The 24,980-nt window shown below is 36.4% G+C and overlaps 1 pseudogene; it reads right to left on the bottom strand.

The window, feature by feature from the left end:
* Nucleotides 1–791: 791 nt before the first annotated feature.
* Nucleotides 792–1,931, bottom strand: LOC114081940 (polyadenylate-binding protein-interacting protein 1 pseudogene; annotated as a pseudogene).
* Nucleotides 1,932–24,980: the final 23,049 nt, after the last annotated feature.

Here is a 24,980-nt window from a genome sequence, read left to right as displayed (position 1 = left end):
CATGGGTTTTTGCACTTGTTTGTTTACTGGCTTTGTGACCTTAGGAAAGTTATTTATCCTTCGTGAGCCTTAATGTCATCATGTATAAATTAGAAATACTAATTTCTAGTTCTGGAGTTGTTATGAAGATTAGAAATAATGAGTAAACAGTGCTTGGATCATAGGAGTTGATTCATAATGGTAGCTATAATTGTTTGGCAATAAAGTTTCCTTTTGGGGAAAGATTCAGAACCAGTACTCAACTTTATACACACACACACACACACACACACACACACACACACACACATATATATATATATATATATATATATATATATATTAGTTCTTGATGAACCCTTATTTTATTCATTTGTTTATATGTGATCCCGAAAATTGAACCCAGTGCCTCACATATGCTAGGCAAGTACTCTACCACTGCGCCAAAACCCCAGCCTATTATTTTATTCTTTGTTTAAGTCCTTAGACAAAAATAATTTCATACTTGAAGATTGTATCCCTTCTATTTCTATTTCATTTTTTTAATTTCAAAATCAATTTTATTGTAGCCAAGCCAAAACAGTGGAATTAACCGTACACAATAAACTATTTCATATATACACATTTTAAGTTATAGGAAAAAAGTTGATTTTGTTAGATAGTGTTAAACAACATTAAAATTGCATACATTAGTAACATAACTCAACATCCTTAATTTGGTATAAGTGGGACACATTTTTCTTGGTTTCCTATATTCTGCTAAATCACCATACCTAAACTGTTTTATAAAACTGATATGCTGAAATTTAACTTTACTGTTTTTTCTTATGCTCTGATTTCAAACAAAAACTTTTCATAAGTTTCCTCAATCTCTGGGTCCATCTCATCATCCAAATATAGATCACCACTCCCTGATAAATCTCTTCCATTTTCTTCATAATCTGGAGACGAGTCCTCTATTTCAAGTAGTTCTTGATATTTCTCTGGGTCATCTGGTTCAGCTGCTGCAGTGAAAGCAACACCATCACATGTATAAAATGTCGGTTCATTCATAAAGTGTTAGGATCATTTCAGGTGTTGCTCCTCTGTATGTTGAAGTTGCATGGACTCTAACCCAGTCACATGACCACAGTTCTACAAGCTTCAAAAGCATCTGTTTTACATCTCTGCTGCAGTTTGCATCTAACACAACATTTTCAATTCTCTGAATAATTTCTTCCATATAAGCCTTTCCTTTTTCCTTCCAGGCATCTTCCAAAACTGACCCTGTCAACTTCAGTAATTTCACTGCACAAATTAACTTGTCATCCATCAGATTAGAGAAGAGGGCAGTCAGCAATTCCCACAGACCAACCTGAAGGATATCTGCTCTTGTAACCTGTCCATTTGTTCCCTTGATTTCTGAATTAAGATCAAGTTCTCCCAGAAAGAGAACAAACACATGAAATCATTTTGGAGTCGCTTCATCTCCTTTTGCAGCCTGATCTTTAACTTCATCTTTGAAGTAGCAATTGGCGGAAGTTGCCATGCTGTGGGCTTATTGTCACATGATGGGGCAGGTAATTACTTAGGCCAGCTCCCATATAAGAGAAATTTGGAATAGAAGTAGCCTGTTGGTAGATGAGTTCCACCAGGTCTTGCAAAGCATCATCTATTGTAACTCAGCCATTGGGGTCTCTGCAAACTATTCAACTTCAGTTTCAGAATTGCCAGGCTGCTCTGTAAGATGATTCAAAAAATCCTGAACATAGAGTGGGATAATCCTCACAACCATCCTTGTAGGATTCTGTATAATTAGAAGAATAACCTAAAGTCTAAAATTCAGGGGCGTTCACAGACAGTTTAGACATTAACACAGGAGCCACAACCACCTGGAGTTTAGCCATTGCTGACTCCAAGTTCTGCTGTGGGATTTTATCCTGTGAACTAGGTGGAGCTCTCAGGGGACTTGTTTGTTCTGCCTACCAAATGAACGCTTGACAGCTTTTCTTTTCCCCTCCATCTTTTTCAAGGAGTTGGTTAAATATGGGGGGACTTCTTTTACTATTTCTTAATCATCATCTTTGCTAATATCAATGCTGTATTTGTAATTGTGTAGTATCTGAGCCAACTTTCATTAACACCAGGGAAATAAAGTAATTTTCTAATGACCTTAACTTGTTTAGGTTTTATACATATAGTCATTCCTTCCCAGTCATAATTTCCTCTTATATTCTCACTGACTCTGCAACCTAGAGAATTTTTTTATGATGACATTGAGATTACACATATACAGTAAGAGGTGTTATGAGACATAGTATGGATGGCAGAGTGGGAAGCATGATTTCAGCTGTGAGATTTGGGGAGAGAGACTTTGAACCCCTGTCCCTCCGTATCTGCATGATCCTTTAAGAAGCTTAGATGGAATGTACTGTGGCATTAAGTTATTATGGGCAGAGATAAGATCAGTAGCCTCAAGTCTTACAGAACTGGCTGACAAATAGCAAAGTGAGTTCCCTGCAGCTTAACCAAACATCATCCTGCCAAGGGAGTTTTCCTTTGAAACCTAACCCACAGGTCCATGGAGGGGGCTATGACACAATGAAAGTGGGCCAAAAAATAAGGTGGACAATTTTAAAATCATTGCAAAAATGGAGTGTGGAAGCTAGCAGTGCACATACAAACCCTTAGTCTTGTCTCTTTAGTTTGCAGATGAGAATTTTCCTGATGAAATAAAGAGCACCTAAAGGCATCCAGCTATTGCTTGGAGAGTATGAATTTTACCTGGTATCATCTCTCACTTTCATCCTTCTTTCAAGGTCATATGTTGCATCTTGCAGGTAGATAGGCCCTTCTTGCTTATAAAACTAAAGCTGACTTTATTTTTTTCTTTATACAACTTAAAACACTGCTACTGCTCATCTATTTCACAAAGTCATTCCATAGAGCTATATAACTTTAAAAAGTTCACCTTGATTATGAAATTTTATAGCTCAGTGGTAGAACATGTCCCTAGCATGTATGATGCCCTCAGTTCTATCCAGTATTGCAAAAGGAAAAGAAAAAAATCAAATACATATTTTCACACTTACCAGTGATAAAGTTTGAGCTGCCCCCAAACTGTTAACTCATTAATTGCATAAGATATTTTATCTATTGAATCATATCATGATTGATAAAGATGGTAATTACCAAATGAAGAATATATGACTAACAATATGATATATAATTAAAAAATGTGAACATTCTTTGAGCTCAAATTTTCATAATAGTCCTTGTGTTTATGCATGTACTATCCTACATTTTCAAGCATTTTGTCTGTTTTCTTATGAACATCTCAGTAAGAAAGCAATGTTAGAGAACTAGACTTTGTAAATATATAATTGTTGAGTGAGAATTAAGTGGTGAAAGATTTGGTCTTTGGGGTCAGACAACTTGGATTCGATGCTGGCCTTACCATTTGTTTATTGTGACATTTTGGCCCATTTCCCCACTGGGTTTTAATGTTCTCATCTGAAAAATGATGAATTAGGGAAAAAGAATCAAATGAGATGAAATATATAAAATACTTGTAGTGCTCATTAATTTTGACTAATATTAATATTTGTATTTGGATTATTATTCCTATATGAAAAATTTGCAATACTGATTCCGTAAAATCTTGACACTTTTTGTGAATGGGTGTTTCAAATTAATTCTGTTATTGACGTTTTTTGAATTTTAGTGCAGGATTTACTCTAGTAGGTGTAGGATTTCACTTAACGTTCAGTTCATTCAAACAAAACAAAATACATATTTGCTAGTTTAACTAATCATTTGTGTGCTATTTAAGTTCTGACCACATGGGGGCAATATGGTACCTTTTTTGATAAGGCATACAGCTGGAAGAAAAAAATTGTTTTAAAGCCATTAAGAATCATGGATACAAAATTAAAACTAAAGGCTCCATAATGATCCTCTTATCCAAATTTTCACTTACCAGTTGAAGGAATGGAGTTCCAAGGAGGCCAATTAGCAAGTCCAGTCACTCAATTGATGTCTTTTGAAGGTAGAACAAAGAACATTTGACATTAAGAGTAGCAATAATAATTACATTATCGAAGCACCTAGCTATTTTAGAAGATTATTTTTATTATATGTTAATATTTTGTGGGACGGTGTTTGGGAGGAAATTGAATATTACTGATAATGAATGAGCCTCTGAAATGGTCCTTTTTGGAAAAGTAGAAAAACACAAAGAATCTCATTTGTGAAAAGACTTAAATGTGCACTTGAAGGCAGGAGAGTGAACTGTGTGACTTCTCAAGGTTGTCATTAATATTTTGCTCACAACCATGTGTTTGTGACTTGTCTCAGAACTGCAGCACTGTGTCCAGGGAGCAGCAGCAATGGAAGGGCACATGTTGGTTTTGCCTGGAAATTTCCCAGTTTTATTTTTGAATCTCCTTTTCTCAGTTTCCCAATTCCAGGTACATGGCATTTATATATAACCACATATGCAACAGAATCATGCAAATACCTACTCACAAATGGTAGCTCCATAGTGGGAGGACTTGGGGCAGGGGATTGATTTAATTTTACTAGTTTTCCTCATGCACTTTCCTTTCCCAAACTTCCCCAATAAACACTTATTAGGAAGTATAGGTCAATGGCATGTTTTCTCTAGAAATCCAGTCCTCCGTTTCCTTCTGCCTCCTTAATATCTTTCAAATCTTTGTCATCCTTTTCTTCTCCTAGTCCATCATTTTGTCTCATCTCTATTACTGCATTAGCCTTGGAAATGGAAACTATGCTGAATAATGTTTTATTCAACAAGTTTACATAGTTAATTACATAGTTTATGTGTCAACTTGACTGGGCCATGAGGTACACAGATAATTGTCCAAATAATATTCTAGACATTTCTGGATAGCTACTTTGGATAAGATATTTGAATTTTTAGACTGCATGAAGACAATTGCCCTCTGTAATGTTGGAAAGACTCGTCCAATCAATAAAGGCCTGAATAAAGCTAAAGACTAACCCTCCCTGGGTGAGAGGATTCCTCCTGCCTGCTTGCCTTTGTACTGGGACACTGGCTTTTTTTCTGCCTTTAGACTCAAATGGATCCATTAGTTTCCCCCAGTCTTCGACCTGCTGGCCTTACTTTTAGAACTACCCAGCAGCAGCTTTCCTTGTTGTTAGGCCTTCAGACTCAGACAAACAAAATCATGGGGGCCTCCTGTTTGCTGACTCACCCTGCAGATCCTGGGACTTGCCAGCCTCTCTAATTGTATGAGCCTGTTCCTCCTAATAAATCTCTCTCTCTGTATATATATATATATATATATATATTGATTTTTTGGTAACCACATTCAAATGATGGCAAAGTGTGAGCTTTAAAGGGTCTATATAATCCTACTCAACTGGTATTAAATATCAGAGACATGATATTGAAAGTCTCTTTTTTTAGTTTAAGACATATGTATCTTTTATTCAAAACTAGTCCAAATATCATGCATATGCAAATCTTCCAATTTAAAAGTTTAAAATCATATATATATATATATGTATACATATATAAAATATGTATATATATATATATATATATATATATATATATATATATATATATCCTCTTGGTTCTGTTTCTCTGGAGAATTCTAATACAGGCACATATCTCTTCAATGAATTTTCATTTGAAATCAGAGAATCCTTGGTCCAACAATTTATAAATTGAAAATAATCTGCTCAATACAGAAGCCCAGGTTCATGCTAGACACCAACCTTGAATCCTCAATTATTATCATTGTGGTGGGCATTTATTAGGTATTTAACAGATACGCGTTGAATGAGTGAAAACATAAATTTTATCAGTTATCCTGTGAAAGAATTTGTTTGTTTCAGAGTGACAGCATTTTTTCCTTCTCTCTATGTGTGAGCCTGTTGAGGTTATTAACTTACTGCAAAGAAAGTGCTTATTATTTTGTTGCTAGGATACCACTTGGTCCAGCCACAAAGCTATACATATTATAATTTTAGGCCAAAGGACAAAACAGATTCCAAGTATGATTGACCTAAAATAAAGAGGCTTGATACAAATGTTAGTGTTTCATCCATATGTTAAATCAAGAGGTTTTCGTTTAATTTGATCCATTAAAATCTATAAAAAAATTAAAATCTATAATACCTTGAGAGGATATAGACTCCCACATTTACCAAGTTATAAAAATGAAATCCACATCAGTGTTTTATTCAACAAGTTTACATAGTTAATGAATGGGAGAGTGATTAGTAGAAACTGAGTCCTGACTATTTATTCAGAGGCAAACTACTTGCCCTTGATGGTCTGCATACACGCTACCCCCGGAAGTCATGGTCATTCATGTCAAAACTCACACTAGGTGAACAGTCCCCTGCCCACCTGAGTCCAGGGTCCAGAGCTCCTGACTGCTCACTGTCATCAGCACCCTGCCTTTTCTTACCCATGTCTCATGAAGACCTCAAGCTCATCCATCCAGGAAGGTCTATCTTTTATTTATCACTAAACTTGAAAATGCTCTTCTCCACCATCTCCACATTTGTGGCTCTTTCTCCTTTTCTTCCTTGAGATTTCAGGTCCCATGTCTTTTTTGAACTCTTTATTTGAAGCAGCACCCATACTGGAAGCCAAACATCTAAAAATATGGTTAGATCTGAATAATAAAGATAAAGTAGTTATTTAAGTATTTTCTAACTTGGAAACTGTTTTTATTATGAAATACAAATTTGTTAGATTTGTATGGATTTTCTAAACTTTTAAATTGGAAGATTTGCATATGCATGATATTTGGATTAGTTTTGAATAAAAGATACATATGTCTTAAACTAAAAAAAGAGACTTTCAATATCATGTCTCTGATATTTAATACCAGTTGAGTAGGATTATATAGACCCTTTAAAGCTCACACTTTGCCATCATTTGAATGTGGTTACCAAGAAATCAAATACGGGACATATACCATATGAAGAGAGATTGCAAATCTGCAAATTATTTTTATTTTTATTTTTTGGTACTGGAGACTGAATGTAGGGACATTTTACCGCTGGCTACACCCCCATCTCCTTTTAAAATTTTTTTAAAAAGTTTTCACACTTGTGATCCTCCTGCCTCAGCTTCTTAAATCTGTAGGATTACAGCCAAGTACCACTGTACTAGAAAGAATTTGTAAATCTGAATGACAGATTTTAAGATAAAAGCATACATTGTCTTTTTTCTACTATGTCTCATGAATTCTTTGGTATTTAGGATATCCCACAACTTATATTTACTTTTAAAAAATACAATGTAGTAAAATCATCATAATTTTATGTACAATAAATTGTCTAAATTCATAACATTTTCGCTGACTTATGACTGCTATATTTCAAGGTTAATTATTATTCTCCACAGGATGTTGGATCATTTACACAGAAGGATCCCAAGTTTGAGGCCAGTCTGGGCAATTTTAGCGAGACCTTTTTTCTTTTCTTTCTTTTTTTTTTTTTTTTTAGCCTCTTACTTTTTTATCTTTTATTGATTTTATTTTTTTAAATACATGACAGCAGTGGAATGCATTACAATTCTTATTACACATATAGAATACAATTATTCATATCTCTATATAAAGTATGTTTATGCTAATTCATGCCTTTATACATGTACCTTTTTTGCATCACAATTCTTAATACACATATATACCACAATTTTTCATATCTCTGTATATAAACTATGTTGACACCCAATTCAAGTCTTCATACATGTACTTTGTATAATGATGTCCATCACATTCCACCATCTTTGCTAATCCCTCGCCCCCTCCCTTTCTCTCTCTTTTTTTTTATTATTGGTTGTTCAAAACATTACAAAGCTCTTGACATATCATATGTCATACATTTGATTCAAGTGGGTTATGAACTCCCATTTTTACCCCGTATACAGATTGCAGAATCACATCGGTTACACATCCACGTTTTTACATATTGCCATACTAGTGTATGTTGTATTCTGCTACCTTTCCTATTCTCTACTATCCCCCCTCCCCTCCCCTCCCATCTTCTCTCTCTACCCCATCTACTGTAATTCATTTCTCTCCCTTGTTTTTTTTTCCCTTGCCCCTCACATCCTCTTATATGTAATTTTGTATAACAATGAGGGTCTCCTTCCATTTCCATGCAATTTCCCTTCTCTCTCCCATTCCCTCCCACCTCTTGTCCCTGTTTAATGTTAATCTTTTTTCAAAATTAGAAATAAGGCACTCCTGGATTCCATTCTCAGTACAAAAAAAAAAAAGTCGCATCATTTAAAGGTAAAGAACACAGCCTCAGGGGTCATAGTTGTGTGTTCTAAGTCCAAATGCTGATGGTGAGACCTTGGATGTTGGAAATGCCTGACCCAGAGTGAATGAAAATAAGGGATTTGGCAAAAATGAGTATGTGAAGCAAAAGCTAGCAATAAGCCCAGGAGAAAAGCTGCTGTTTGTCACATTATCGCCAAAATACTAAGTTCAATGAAGGTGAGGAAAGTGCATGTACCTGAGTCAGGGAGGAATCCACATCCGTTCTTGGAAGGATTGACTGCATGGGAGCAGAGCTGCTCCTGATCTGGACACAAGCTCCATTTATACTTTTTAAGCAATTTGAATGGCTGCATCCTAAACTCTTTTGCAATTGCAATGTTCTTAGCATGATTTTTGCATATTATTACATGATACTAGGTTTTATCTTCTATCTCTTTACTTGCATCATTGGGGATATTGTATTAAAAATTCATAATTCTTTCTTCTCTCTCTTACTGAATATAATTTCCCTAGAGCTGGCATTTGGTCTCCCCATTGGCTTGGCCAAGTGTTATCTCCTTTGACTAATGAAACAGTGATCAGAAATAATGATATTCCTGTTCTAAACCAAAGTTTTAAAAGCTTTGAAAGTTGCAGCCAGTGCTCCTGAAATGCCTCAGGCAGCCTTCAGCCTGGATCCTTAAATGCAGACCCAAACTAACCAAGCCTAGTGAAAAAAAAAAATGATGGCTGGCAAAATCCATCAAAACATGATGGGTATTTGTTATATAGCATGATTACAGCAGAAGCCTAATTTATTTAGCTATTGATATAGTACCATTAGCAACATCATACCTTTATTGAAGATAAAACAATTAACAAAAAATGCTTGTAACAGTTGAAAATAATATCTGATGCAATTAGCAAAAATGCTATCATGAGGTTGGGGATGTAACTCCATGGTAGAGAGCATGCCTAGCATGTACAAGGCCCTTGGTTCAAACCTCAGCACTGCAGAAATACAAAACAAAACAAATAAAGATATCATTATTATTTGGTTTAAATGGCTGGCTAGGTATCCACAGGATGACTATAATAATTTACCCATAACAATACCTAAAACAACCCAGGTTGGATAGGGATAACTCTGGCCTTATAGGCATTGTATCATTTTCTTATGCAGAAAGCAATCCTGGGGCAAGATTCTATTTCAGGAAAGGGCAGATCAATAAGCTTGTACAAGACACTGGAACCTGTGCATTGTGATCATGGAATTGGATTTTATGAGCTCTTTAGAAGAGCACAGTATTACCAGTTTGATAAGCCATTTGTTCCATGTACAAATTATACAGGAAACTGTTGATTCCTCAGATGTTGGAAGTCTGTTATTATTCCTCTGTATTAAATACAAAGACCTTGTATTTTTTGCACTCAATTTTTTTTTTTACTAGATGGTCTGTTCCAAACAAGAAAATAATTGCACCAATATTCTCATCTCCAAAAGCCGTTGTGCTACAAACAAAAACTGTGACTTCTCCATTTGTCTGTTTCTAAAATGCTAGCATTGTTCCTCATGTGAATCAGTGCTGTTCCTTTTAATTTTCAACACATGATGGCTGAGACTGTTGCTCTCTTTAAAGCTAGCCACAGGACATTCTAGAAGGGTTTGTGGAAGTGAGGCTTAAGGAATTGCTGCTAATTGCCTCTGTTCACCACTTCTCATTGCTGCCACAGACCTGGCCAAAGACTCTTTGTCTGAATGAATCCCATCTTTGTTTCCAGCTAATAATCATTCTTTGAGAAGAAGTGAACATTGCTATTTAAAACGAGTAATAAATAGGCATCACACATTGAAGGAACACTCTCGTTGGTACATGAGAAACTACACAAAAGAAACAAGAACCAGAATCAAGGGAAAACTATTTTATTCTTCTGATTAGCCAGACAATCCAGTTTCTGAGACATTTTTATGTGATGGGTTTAATGAATATGTTTATGTCACACTTTAATAACTGAGAGTTTTGGTTTTTATGTAGCATAACTATCACAAACCTAAAAATTCAAGTAATATTAAAATAAATCAGTGAGATACATGAAAATGATTTCAAAGAGAGTTTAGGCCATAGATGGGTTTAAATCTACTCCAGCTGCAATTTTCAAGTATTAGTTCTGAGGCTTCAAATCCTTCACTTCCAATCCCACTTTGTTCCTACGGAAAGCAAATGGATATCAGGAACATAAAATGGATCTGAGGACCCATTTCCTTTGCTTCTTCAAGATTCTGTGAGTGTCATGTGTTCTCATGTTCAACACTATCTAGAAAGGAACATAAAGATGGGCTGGAGAGGAGAGATAATAGATTGGAGAGACAAAGGATAGATGGTAGATATGTAACAGACACTTTCATTTTGGTTGGCCACTGTGTGAATTGGATTAACAATTGTTCACATCTAGGAGCAGAGCTAAATTCTAACTCAGAGAAGCAGTGATCAGCAGAAACACAGGAACATTTTTTTTTAAAGAAAAATAAAGCATTTGATAGGGGGCGGGTGGTGGAGAATATTATACAGCAATGCCAGTCATATGGATGTTTGGAGGGAGAGGGGAAATTCTCTTCCAGAATTCTAGGGAAAAAATTAAAAAAGAGAAAAGAAGAATCATAAGTATCTGAAAAACTTCAAACTTCGCCATCAGACAGATAGACAGTTTGAGTAGGAAGGAGATTTAAATACTGTGTAACAAACCAGAATGACTCAGGACCAGATCTGTACTCCCTCCTAAAGACTCTAAGATCTGGGTCCAGGATCCATCTTTGAAAGGATACCTTTGTACGTGTGCAAGATCAGAGCTCATCATACTTTTTTTTCTGTCTATGTTTTTAATATTCTATTTTTAACATCTCCAAGAATCTGCAGACTCCAATAATTCCCTTCCCTTCTGTTCTTTCTCTCTCACAGGAACAACAGGTATCTGATCCCCCCCAAATTCATCCAGGAACAGAACTAAGTCTGTGGCGCAGTCCCACTGGGAACTCTGCAATCTGACAGGCTGAAAGGTTGAAGGCAAGACCCGTGACTTGGGTGGTTTTGTGCCACAGCCTGGCTGGCCCAGTTTGAACTCTCCAGAGTTCTGAGTAGGGGGAATTGTAACAGGACACTCAGAGCCCTGCTGCCTATGCAGGAGTAGGGGAAGAGAGAGAGAGATTGAGAGACAGAGACCATAAGTGCTACTACAATCAAGCTAGGGGTAATGCATAGTGTGGGATTCTAAGAGCTACTACCATGGGACACCTACTGCAGCAGAGGGGGTTAAGCATGGGAGATGCTCAGATCCATTTTTAAGCCCAAAGTAGAGCAGAGCAGCTACCTAGTGGCAACTGCAGAGAATTAGCACATGAAGCTAACAATGCATATTGGCTGGCTGGCTGTTTACCATGGGGAAACTAGCAAATGAGCACCTGTTGCACCTGTTGGGATTCACCAGGTCTTGCCAAGTCATCCATCCTCTGACCCCTCCTCCAGGACAGAGGACCCTGTTCAACTGAGGAGGTTCAACTCCCAGGTCTTGCAAACCCAACAGAACCATCCCAAGAGGGGAACAGGGAACAATCTGCAGTTAGCCCCTGGAATACAGCATTTCATTCAGAACACAAATCTGCTCTTCCAGGAGGGGAAAAGAGAAGCCCACAAACTGAAGACACTTAAGAGACTTTATCAAACCATCCTCAGAGCTTTAGGTGTTAGGGAATATCATAAAAATTCTGTAGTCACATAAGCTCACATAAAGGCATACAGGTGGAGACCATCATTGAGAAGTACAAGAACTTGAACAAAGAAATCTGATCTAGAAATCACATGCAGCTAAGTGGAACAGTGCAGTTGCTGCTGCCACACTCAGAAACACCCTGAGATTATACCTTGGCGGTCTGAAATATCTACTACACCTCCCCTTACCAGGCATAATCCAAAGAAGAAAGTCTCACTAAGAACTCCCTCCATCTCCAAAACTTTGGCAAAGAATAAATTCTGATGCTTTTATGTTGGCCTCTTTTGAAATTATTATTTTATTGGTATAATTGTATGTAAAGATTGTGATAGATTTCCCCCATTCTATTGGAAATAACATTCCTTGTTTTATTCTTATGGCCCTTTATATATAATGCTATATATATGTTAATTAGAGATACTCATGCTACTGTTCTCAATTTTGATAATATTCTCTTATCCCTCTTTCTTTATCCAAAATATTTCTAAAAGATATTGACACATTTCTAGACAAATATGACCTGATCAATTTGAACCAGAAAGATAAATAAAACCTGAACAGACCAATATCAAGCAATGAGGTTGAAGCAATAATTAAAGTCTTCCAAGAAAGAAAAGCCCATGAACAGATGGATTCTCAGCTGAGTTCTTCCAGACATTTAAAGAACTAATTCCAATTTTCCTCAAATTATTCCATGATATAGAAAGAGAGGGAACATTCCCAAATTCATTCTATGAATCCAGTATCACCCTAATGCCTAAACCAGAGAAAGACAAATCATGAAAACTGCAGACCAATATCTTTGATGAATATAGGTGCAAAAATTCTTAATGAAATATAGCAATCTACATTCAAAAACACATTAAGAAGACTGAGCACCATGATCAAGTTGGTTTCATCCTAGAGATGCAAGTTTGGTTCAACATATACAATTCAATAAATATAATTTATCACATAAATAAACTTAAGGACAAACATCCTATGATTATCTCAACAGATGCAGAAAAATTCTTCAACAAACTCTAATACTCATTTATTTTAAAAAACACTGCAGAATATAAAGATAGAAATAATTTATCCCAATATCATGAAAGCTATGTAAGACAAACCAACGTCAACATCACATTGAATGGAGAAAAACTGAAAGCATTTCCTTCAAAATCAGGAACAAGGAAAGGACATCCACTCTTACCACCCCTAGTCAACATAGTTCTTGAAAATTTAGGCAGATAAACCAGGCAGTAGAAGGAAATTAAAGGCGAATAAATACGAAAAGAAGTCGAATTATGTTTCTTGGCTGATGACATGATCCTATACTTAGTAGATCCAAAAAGTTCCACCAGAAGATGTCTAGAGTTGATAAAATAAATTCAGCAAATTATCAGGATACAGGTCAATATGCAATATTACATATCTTTCTTATATTCCAATAATGAATATGTTCAGAAAGAAATCAGAAAAACAATTCCATTCACAATAGGCTAAAAACAAACAAACAAACAAAAAATTGGGTTTAAATTTAACCAAGGAAGTAAAAGATCTCTACAGTAAAAATTATAGAAGACTGAATAAAAAAAAGTTTTTAAAAACTGAGGAAGAACTTAGAAGATGAGAAGACCTACCATGTTCTTATGTAACCAGAATTAATATTGTCAAAAAGTAGACATATTACCAAAAGTGATCTACAGATTCAATACAATCCCCATCAAATTACCAGTGACAATAATACTACTATGGAGCTATTATAACAAAATCAGCATGGTCTTGGCATAAAAGTAAACATGAGTACCAATGAAATAGAATAGAATACAAAGAATCCTTAACAAAACTGCCAAAAACATATGTTGAAGAAAAATTGCCTTTTTAACACATGGTTCTGGGAAAACTGAATATCCATATATGGAACAAGAAACTAGATTCCAATCTTTCACTCTGCATCAAAATCAACTCAGAGTGGGTGGAAGACCAGATACACTTCAACCAATAGAAGGAAACAGAATCAACCCCCTAACATCTGAGTGCCAGGACCACCTTTCTTTTTTTTTTTTTTTTTTCAGGGAGCCAAAGTAATCTACAGTTTTTATTATTATTATTATTATTATTATTATTATTATTATCCTAATCTAAGCTCTCTGCTTCCTGCTTGCAACTGGACATTGATTGAAAGATATGGCCAAACATGCAAACAGAGATATTTCGGGGTGGGAAGGGGGCTTGCTCCTATTGGAGTAGGTACAAGCTGGAAGGTACTAGTGGTTTGGATCACTGGAATTAAATTAGGTTCAAAAGTAAGTTTAATTCAAAGACTGAATTCAATCTTATTAAAAGAAGTTAAGGCAGAACAGTATTTTAGGCAGACTAGCAAGTGTAAACTGTGACCACTGACCATCTGAGAAAACATCAGGGGCTAAAGAGAATAGAACCCAGTAGAAAAGTAAAAACCTTTTCCAAAGTAAAAACCAGTGGGGCAGTAAAACCTTCCAGAGGGGTCTGGCTTCATGGCTACACCCTCTGCATAAAGTACTACTGCACAGGGCCCCCACACACGCAAAGGACCTATGCTTGTCTTAATCTTCTAATGCCATTGTCTTAAAATAGTTAATAATTTTTTAAATGAATCACTCCTCATTTTCATTGAGAACTGGGTTCAGGAAATTGTGTAGCCGCCACTCCTGCCTCAATGTCCCAGGTGAAGGATCACAGAAGGCATCTCCCAGTAGGATGGCCTCAGGGGCTGTTCTCCAGAAAAACAGTCAGGTGGAATGTTGGTAGTAGGTATATATGTCAATTAACCTTGAGTGACTTGTATTAAGTGTTCAGGGTACAGAATTTGCCATCCTGGAAGTTTGCAGTCAAAGAATTGTACCCATATTTTTAATTTTTTTTTTTTTGTAGATGGACACAGAACCTTTATTTTGTTTATTAACTTTTATGGGGTGCTGAGGATCAAACCCAGTGTGTCACACATGCTAGGCAAGCTCTCTACCACTCAATGTCCCAGGTAAAGGATTACAGGGTAGGACCACCTTTCTTAAGAAGACTCCTACAGCTCAAAGAATAAACCAAAAATCAACAAGTAAAAAGGCATCAAATTAAAAAGCTTCTTCACAGCAAAGGAAACAAGAACAAGAAGAGAGAGCCTTCAGTATGGGAGATATTCTGCCAGTTGTTCTTCTGACAGCAGATTAATATACAGAATATGAAAATAATTTTAAAAACCACCAAAAAATCTAATTAATAAAAATTCCCTAACCCAATTAATAACTATGCTAAATAGGTTTGTCTAAAGAAGAAATTCAAATAGACAACAAATATATTAAAAAAAAAAAAAAACATTTCAACATCCCTAGAAAACAGGGAAATGCAAATAAAACTAGACTGAGATTTCATCTCACTTCAGTTAGAATGGCAATAGTCGAGAATACAAATAATTGGTGGTGAGGGTGCTGGGGAAAAGTTCCACTTACTTATTGTTGGGGACAGTACATTACTTCAATCACTTTGGAAAGTAGTATGGAGATTCCTCAAAAGACTGAGAATAGAACCACCACATGATGCAGATATCCCACTCTTTGGTATTTAATCGAGAGAAGTAAAATTGGCAAGCTATAATGATACAAGCATAACGATGTTTATGGAAGCACAACTCACAATAATCAAGTCATGAAACCATCCAAGGTGCCCTGAACAGATGAATGGATTAAAAAAAAGTGACAATGGAGTTTTCTCAGCCGTAAAGAACAATGAAATTATGTCATTTGCTGGTAAATTGAAGGACTGGAGAACCTAATGCTAAATGAAATGAGCCAAACTCAGAAAGTCAAGGGCTGATTTTTTTTCCCTCATTTGTGGTAGCTAGAGACAAACAAGGAAAAAAATGTGGGCGGGGGAATATCACAAAATAAAAGGGGGATTAGTGAATCAGAGAAAGGGGATCCAGAGAAGTGAGGAGGAGTCAATAAGAGGAGCAACCAGGCAATGAAATTGACCAGCCTATGCTGCATGTGCATATGAATGCATCTCAAGATTTCCACTTTTATGTATAATTATAATGCCAAAATTTAAAAAAATATATAAAAATAAAGAGAAGGAAGATGGGTAAAGTAGAGCAAGGGTATCAAGGGAAAGGCTCGAGAAGAGAGAGGGGAAGTACAGGGCTTTGGGAACAATAATAAAAAAATAATAATGTTTTTGACTTCCAACCATCTCATTTAGGTTCTTGAGGTGAGACAAAATGATTTATGCACGTGAAACTGGATTAAATTTTGAGCGCAATATGCAGGGTGAAGCCAATTTGTGCACACCAAATATGTGTGTTTCTTGCCATTTATTCAAGTCTACTGTTTCTCAGACTTTCTGTTCTCATCCTTTCTAGTGTGCTGTTGCTGTAATCCAACACTGATTAGGACTTTTCCTTTTAAATTCCATGCCCTGTTTCCCTGCCTAAAACCTAACAGTAGCATTGCCCCACAATTTAGAAAGTTTATGTATGATAGCAGCCAGATACCTTCAGAATCAGCACCATGAAAGTGAGAACCTGTGGAGACTGAGGAGGTGCCCAAGGAGGGAAGAGGGAGTTCTCAGCCTACAGGGAAGTACAGAGTGAGCTGTGAGCAGTGAATCACTTCATCCTCAGGGAAGGAAGCAGCACACCAGTTCCAAACCTCAAGCTTATTGAAAACAGTGAGGGTTAATGGAGAAGATAAAAGATGGAGAGGGTTGGCTGAAAAGAAAAAAAAAAGGAAGCCTGGTGTTCTGTCCCACAAGTGGTTGCCTCTTAGGCAACACTGCTCTTTTCTGCCTTTTGCTCCTTGCGTAGGGGAAGAATATGGGAGAGAAATGGGGCAGGCTACACCTACCATGTCGAGGGAGACTGTGTGTTCCTCATGGGTTCATCAGAAACCTCTAAAAGGAATTTTCCTTTGTGATGGGACCTTGGGAGCAGTGGGCTCAGTGTGGACTACCAGGGGCTGGAGTTGCAGGGGACCGATTCAGGTTTCTTGTTTCAGAGAAGTATGCACAGGAGCATCTGGAGGGCTTTTTAAGAATCTCACACATGTGCTCAAGGACAGTCAGTGCAAGGTGTCTGCCTCACAGAGGGTCTGACAGCCAGTCAGCATTAGCTAGAGATGTTGCACAGTGACATCTGTCTCTTCCCTCAGTCCATCTCTTCATCATGCTTAGCGGGGGCTTAAACTTACAAGGGCAAGGAGAGGTGCTTGTGTATATGTGTGTGTGTGTGTGTGTGTGTGTGTGTGTGTGTGAGAGAGAGAGAGAGAGAGAGAGAGAGAGAGAGAGAGAGATCCGTCCCTTCCTTAGGTCATTTCTCAAGCATAGTCAGAGATGGCAGAAAGGAAAGATTGAAATTTGATATGAGAATGTGATTTTAATTTGCACTGGACTGAATTCTAACAATAACAAAAAATGCTTATACAGTTTTGAAAATTGTCCAAGATGACATCCGGGGATGGGTGAGGAGATTCAAATAAGTATAACTAAAAATAGTGACTGAAAAAAAATATAAAGTCATTTCATTTTTATAATACTAATAAACAACTTTTATAATGAATGAACAATTATAAAGTTAGATCAAAGCAGAAGAAGCTATTTTACAAGGGAAGCAGAAAAGAACCTAACATTTATTGAGTACACATTGATAGGTAAGTAGTTTGCCAAGAGTCTGCCTACTATATCATATAATTCTTACAATAATTCATTACTCTTCTCCTTTAGACAGAAAGACTGAAGCTGAAAGACTTTAAGTCACTTGCTCAAGGATGCACAGCAATATGAATGATGGATATGGGATAAAACTTAGGCAACTATAATGACCAAGCCAGTGCCTATTCTACTTGCATTATCCGGCCACCAGCTGAGATGGACTGTCAGATTCTTTACTAAAACTTCTTTAGTGTTGTCTTTGCTTTTCACCTCTCATCTAGTATGAAATTAATCCTTCAGGTATGGTGTTTAGACTTGTCAAGTATAGATGATGATTCTTTGTCATTTCAAACACTAATTCCATATTTAAGAAAAAGGCACAGTCTTGCCTTGCTGTGAATTTCCTTTGTTTGGGTGGTGTGCGCTGGTGCCATGGAGATGATATCCGCAGACAGATGTAACCATGTCATTACCAACACTGCCTGTTCTTGCTGTCTGCTGAAAATGAAGAGTTCTGTTAGTATTTCACGGCACATTGCCATCTGGACTTGACTCAAACCTTCTCTCTTGATACGTTTTCATTCTGAATGACTAGTTTCCTCTTTGTGAGCTTCTGGTTCAGATTTCTGAAGTCATGTTTCCATTTCTGTTTTGAATAGTGAATGATGGGAGGAGGAGAAAAAGAATGGACAGAAATCTTTTTTTTAATTTTTTTTTTTTATGTTGGAGATTTTAGTAGACCAACTCTGAAAGCAAGAACCTACTGAGTGGTTTATCCCTATTTCCCCATCTTAAGAATTCCAAGTTTCTAAAAATACAGATTAAATTTTCTTATATTTATATAGATCCCCTAAATTGATGATCAGCCAATTTGGAGAATTCATATTTGACTCTGTGCTCAGTATTTTATTAAATCCTTGTAGTGCATTTATGTTTGCCCTGAGTCTACCTAAGTTTTTAGTTTTATCATTAGAGCTAAGACTGACTATCATCAAATGTCTTTATTATATCTTTCAATGCTTTCCTCTTTGGAGCCAATCTTCTTCTTACACTACAGATACTTGATAATTTAATACTTGAGACTTTATTTGCATTTAGTCTTAACTTTTATATCTATTTGGAACATTTTTTCCATTTGCATGCTAAAACAATTTAAATGATTTGGGACTCATTACTACCAGTAAATATCTGGTCTCAGAGCAGAAGGCAAAGCATTAGTCTCTCATCCATATATAGGAAGTATCTCTGAGTGAATAGGAGAAAAAACATGAATAAAACAAAATAAGGGTTCTATATAGACCCTAATAATTTAATAAACAAAAATCTAGAAGTGTAGTTCATGTACTTTCTGTACTTGACACCAGGGAGAAAGGGGAGAAAAGATAAATAGAATCTTTAACTACATGTGGAAGTCTCAAGACACAACTTTTGAAGATTTATTTCTAGCCTGCCATAGAGGCCTCATATTTGATCTTTGCTTTCCAAATTCAACCCATGGCTGAATAACTGGAGGCCAGAGGAGGGGGCTGAGTAAGGAAGATGACTTAATCTTGTCCATCTTCATTAGGGTTTTGAGACTGTGTTTCTCATAATAAGCATTAGCTCTTTTTTCTACCATTTATCCATCTATCTATCTGTATACACATTCATTCATATATATATATATATATATATATATATATATATATATATATATATTTTTTTTTTTTTTTTTTTTTTTTTTCTTTTTTCCAGATACCAGGGATTAATTGAACTCAGGAATATTTTATCACTTGAGATACATCCTCAAGCGCTCTCTCTCTCTCTCTCTATATATATATATATATATATATTTTTTTTTTTCTTTTTTGAGACAAGGTCTTAATAAATTGCTCTGGGCCTTACTCAGTTGCTGAGGCTGGTCTCAAATTTGTCATGCTCCTGTCTCAGCCTCCTGAGTCTCAAGGGTCATAGATGTGGAGCCACAATGCCCAGCTCTATTTTATACTTCTAAAGCACAGAGCAAATGTGCTATAAAAGTCAAAGGGCAAGAAAACATTCAAATAATTATGAAGACCTTGCTTTGTTGACAAAATTGGTGATGTTCTGAAATTTAGTTATTGATCAGAAGGGCATCCAAAATGAGCTAGATCAAAATATTTTCTGTCAGATGCTTTATAGACATCTGAATTTGACAAATGGAAGGTGATTTAGGGCTGCCAATGAATAATAGATATAATTATCATGTTTATACAAGTTAAAAATTTTCAGTCTAAGTTTTAAACTTGCATTTCCCCCAAATAAGTCCAGACTTTGTGGTGTACCCCCCCCCCCCAAAAAAAAAAAAGAAGTTACAGAGATATCACCTGGATGACCTTGAGTCTCAAGGTATCAGCATTAAGGGTCATATGTGTCTGCTGAATTAATTGGAAGTCCAAAGACTGTGGTTATCATTGTATGTATTGGAAGAGAATAGAGATTGTGGATTGCTTAATGCAGAGACTTGATTGGAATGTAAGGTTTTTAAGAACACCTATTTTAAATGCACATCACCAATTAAGTGACATTGCAGTGGGCTGATGACATTATCATTAGCATCTGTTCACACTTTGAAGTGAAAGGACCTATGCAATACTCTGGATTCACATTTTAAAATGGTGATATCTATTGTGTCTTTCAGTATTCTTATGAACCTCCCCTTTCAAGCAATATATCCATTCTACTGAGTGGTTATTTGAAAAGCTCAGCGGGTAAAAGCTTTTTGAACTGTATTTTTCTTTTTAGCTGAATGAGAACATCTGAAAGTCCATCTCCCATTTTCTTTCATTGACACTAACTCAGTTTGACAGTCTGTACCCTAGAGAACAATATATCACCATGTGAACTAGAGTTGGCCAGACATTTAAATGCTCCTCTAGCCCTGAACTCACAAGGCAATTTTTAACTTTTATTTTGTTTGTAGACTGCTGTTCAAGGTAAGTTCCCCTGTAAAGTGACAGCCTTTGTTCTATGTAGACTTCGTTTCTATTTATTAAGCAAACAATCTATTGTTTTTTCACATGTTACATTGCAAAACATTTTAGAAGCCCATGCAAGTAATTTTGTCTTCTTTTTCCTTTAATATTCATTCATGGGTAAATTTATGGCAATCTGGATGTTCAACACAGCCATCAAAATCAGATACTTGACAAATAAATATACAGTATACACTCTAGATGCAGTTTCATCAATTCTGTAGAGTGTACATTTAAGAATTGCTTTATATCTTGACCAAGTTATATTGTATGTATGTATGAATATGTAACAACCAATCCTATCATTGTGCATAGCTATACTGAACCAATACAAAATAGAGAAAGAGAAAAAAGAAACTGTTTATATAAGGAGAATATTTTTGCATGATTTTTCTGAATGCTTTTCCAAAATTAAATCTATCACCATTAGATATTATTTTAAACAGAAATATAAAATCAAGAACTTTTTTTTCATATGACTTACTTTACTTAACTTGCTGGATGAAATTATGTTTAGAACATGTAGCATATATTTCTATTTTGTCATTCTGTCTCTAATTTTTTCCTGACATTCTAGGTCTTTATTCTCAATTCAAACGAAGAGCTGTAACCTGATGAAACCATCTTTGGTACTTAACATTTGGCACTTTTTGAGTGGTCTATTGTTCCAAAGCAATGGGGGATGATATTTGTTTTAACATTAGTTTTCAGTTTAAGCAATTGTTTCTAAGCAAAACCCTTAAACTTGTTCTTTTAAAATACCTCTTTGGATCTTAATGTGCAAGACACTGATGGAGGAACTGCGGTTCCTGCTGTTAAGGAATTTACCTTCTTGTGGGTAATGGGCATGTCCACATCACAATGCTCTCCAGGAAGTGCTGTGCTATCAAGAGGTAAGAAAAAGTGTTGGAAAGCCCAGAGGAAGCAGAGGTTGTCATAGGATTCCTCTAATCACAGAGAATATGACATATTGAAAGATAGCTCAGAATTTGATATGCAGAAAAGATGTCAAGGGAGGAAGTGGGCACCATACCACAAACATTCCAGTGGCTTGGCTCTTCTCTTAGAATCAAATTCAAATTTTTTTCTTTAGCATACAAGGCCCACATCAGTGATTTTCCTGTGTGGCTGAATGTCAGAATCTCATGCCTGAAGTTCAAAATCTAATGCTTGAACTTCAACCCCCCAAATTCTGATTTATTTCATCTCAAGGTAATCCTCATGCACCAGCAGTGCTGATACTTTGTGAGCAGAGTGATCTGGCTCCTGCCTCCCATTCTAGACCCTATTTCCCATCGCATTATCTGATGTTCATTCATCTCCTGACACCTATCCACTCCCTTCCTTGCCCATGACTTTGGTTGCCCCAAAGCACAATTTCTTGCAAGGATAACTTGCTGGTACCTGTGTCTGAACTACTTTTTCTGAGATAGTAAACAATAGTTGACAAGTGCCAAGCCCTTGCAATGCCCCAGGCATTGTATCACACATGCCTTGTGAAATGTATTATTTAATGTTCCCAACAGACCTAGGAGTTGTTGAGAGAGGAAATAGGCAGGATACCACAAACATTCCCATGCCTGGATTTTCTCATTTTGTGCTGAGGCATAAAGCCACGATGTGACGTGCATGTGTGTGGCAGAGCTGGGATTTGAATTGATGTAGTCCGTCTTCAGAGCCTTGACCCCCAATAACCTATGTATCATTTAAGCCTTTATCCAAATGTCATCTTAGAAAATCTTTGTTGACCATTCTATCTACAATATTTCCCAAGTCACTCCCATTTCTCTCCAGTCCTGTATGCTGCTGATATCATATTTTTACTTACATATGAAGATTTTCCTCTGGTATAAGGTAAATTATACAAAATCTGAGTATATGTGCTGGTTCACCACTCTATCTCTGGCACCATAAAAATAGTACAAAATAAGGTTTTCAGCAAATATTAAAGAAAAATAGGATTTCTAGCACAGTAACTATTCAATATGGAATGAGATTGCTCCAGGCATTGTTCTTTTCTAATGTATATCTGACATAATGATTTCATGGTTGGTGCCTAATGGAGGGCCAACGTTAAGGACTGTTGATTTTATATATTCAGTTGACTTTTCCATATTCTTTGAACTTAAACTTTACAGTGGATGTTCACAGCACACTCTGTTGGTTACTGAAACCACAGGCTTTTTGCCCTGTTTTCTTACTGGCTGATCAGTAATATTGTCCTGGTCTTCCTATTCCAGGGGAGCTTGGTTGCATCCTATTCACATGGGGTAAGTCCTGATAGTATGAGCTTATCACAGTTCCTGTCCCACTGGCTAAGGAATGTCCAGATGAGCAAGTATGACAGCTCTGGCAAGTGAACCCCAAGTGAAGGCCTGCAAGAGCAAGAGCTTAACATTAAACAGAGATGAGTGGTGGAAGGGAAAAGGAGAGAGAAGGGAAATTGTATGGAAATGGAAGGAGACCCTCAATGTTACACAAAATTACATATAAGAGGTTGTGAGGGGAAAGGGGGGGGAAACAAGGGAGAGAATTGAACAACAGCATATGAGGTAGAGAGGGAAGATGGGAGGGGAGGGGAGGGGGGATTGTAGGGGATAGGAAAGGTAGCAGAATACAACAGTCACTAATATGGCATTATGTAAAAATGTGAATGTGTAACCGATGTGATTCTGCAATTTCTATTTGGGGTAAAAATGGGAGTTCATAACCCACTTGAATCAAATGTATGAAAGATGATATGTCATGAGCTTTGTAATGTTATGAACAACCAATAAAAAAAAATGCAATGTGTTCCTCTGTTGCTTTAGGCCCTGTCACACATGAAGGGAATTTCGGCTGCTGTGCTTCCATCTTGGGACTGAACTTGGATGATCTAATGCATAAGAATATGAGCTCTAGACTCAAAATACTAGCTTTAGCTTCCAACTCTGCCATTTGCTAAACTTGTGGTCTTGCATTAGTAAGCTAATCTCTGTGCTTTCTTTCCATTCTTTATAAAATGGACAATGTTTTACAGAATATTTAGAAGAAAAATAATTAATATGGACCTAAAGTTCCCTAGTTGTAAAAAATTTAAATAATAGGAAGTCAATCTCATCAAGCTATTTGATGACTGCATGAATGAAAATCTAGGGCACTTTAACTATGGCTGGTGCACAGATAGCATTAAAAAATGTTATCTAGAAACAACACAAAATAGCAGAAGACAGGGCCAAGACAGTCAGGAAAGTGAAGCACAACTGAAGTCCAGATTGCACTGAATTTGGAGCCATCATAGCATTGAAATTCTTTTATATAATTTTTTAAAATTCTGTCCTAATGTGAGACATTAGGACCAGAGTTTTCTGTATCCTCTGGGGAAATTTATTAACTGAGTTATTACATATAAATATGGAAGTGATGGAACTGATGTCCACCATTTCTGAAACTATTGGGTCATGGGCTACTTTCTGCATGAAACTTTAGTTTAGAGCCTGCTGAGGGAGAGAGGGGAACCTCTTATTCATACCGAACATTTTACTTGCACATTCAGTCCTCAACATTTAAATATCCTCAACTTACATGGCCAATATTTCTGATATAACTATAGGTTATAGGTTATGAGTCTATATGTAACATTCAGACACTGTTACATGTCCTAGAATCCTGCAGGGTTTAAAAATCTTTACCTCAGGCTTAAACAATAAGAAAACCATTATATTTTGTTTTCTTCATAATCTAGCTCCCATGATTAAAATTCTAAGGTCCAGAACATGCAGGGTTTAATTATCTAACAACTACTGAATCTCATTCAAGCAAGAACAGTTTGATCGATGGGTCCAGCTGTGACCATTGTGTAGCCTGAGTTTTCTGATGGCTTTAAAATGTTGACTATACAGCTGTCATCTGGAACTTGAGAATGCACTAGCATTAAAGTGCCAAAGCTATTTTATAGGCCTGTCTGCCTCCACAGAGAGATGGCATTCTTCAGGGGAACTTCAATACACAATTTGTCCCATCTTCCAGTGATGCTGTAATCAGTGTTAATGTTTTTGTTCCTCTTAAATTCCTTTATTAGTTTAATTGAGCAGTTTAGAATGAGGTTATCTCAGGACAGTTTTGTGCCTAGTAAAAGGACTATTTGTGAAAGTCCCATTTTGCTCCTGTCTACACAATGCTGTTTATAATGGCTAAGACCATTATTCCTGTTTGGTCCATTCCCACAATTTATACAATTTATTAGGAGGCATGGGAGGAGAGATCTGTTCAGAATCTTTCTGTCCAAGGCTGTCAGTTAGAAGAGATGCAGGAAGATCCACAAGCTGGGAAATCCAGTTCTGTTTGA

This window comes from Marmota flaviventris, chromosome 7, assembly GCF_047511675.1.
Source record: "Marmota flaviventris isolate mMarFla1 chromosome 7, mMarFla1.hap1, whole genome shotgun sequence".
NCBI classification, from domain to species: domain Eukaryota; kingdom Metazoa; phylum Chordata; class Mammalia; order Rodentia; family Sciuridae; genus Marmota; species Marmota flaviventris.
This window is presented reverse-complemented; position numbering and strand designations above follow the sequence as displayed.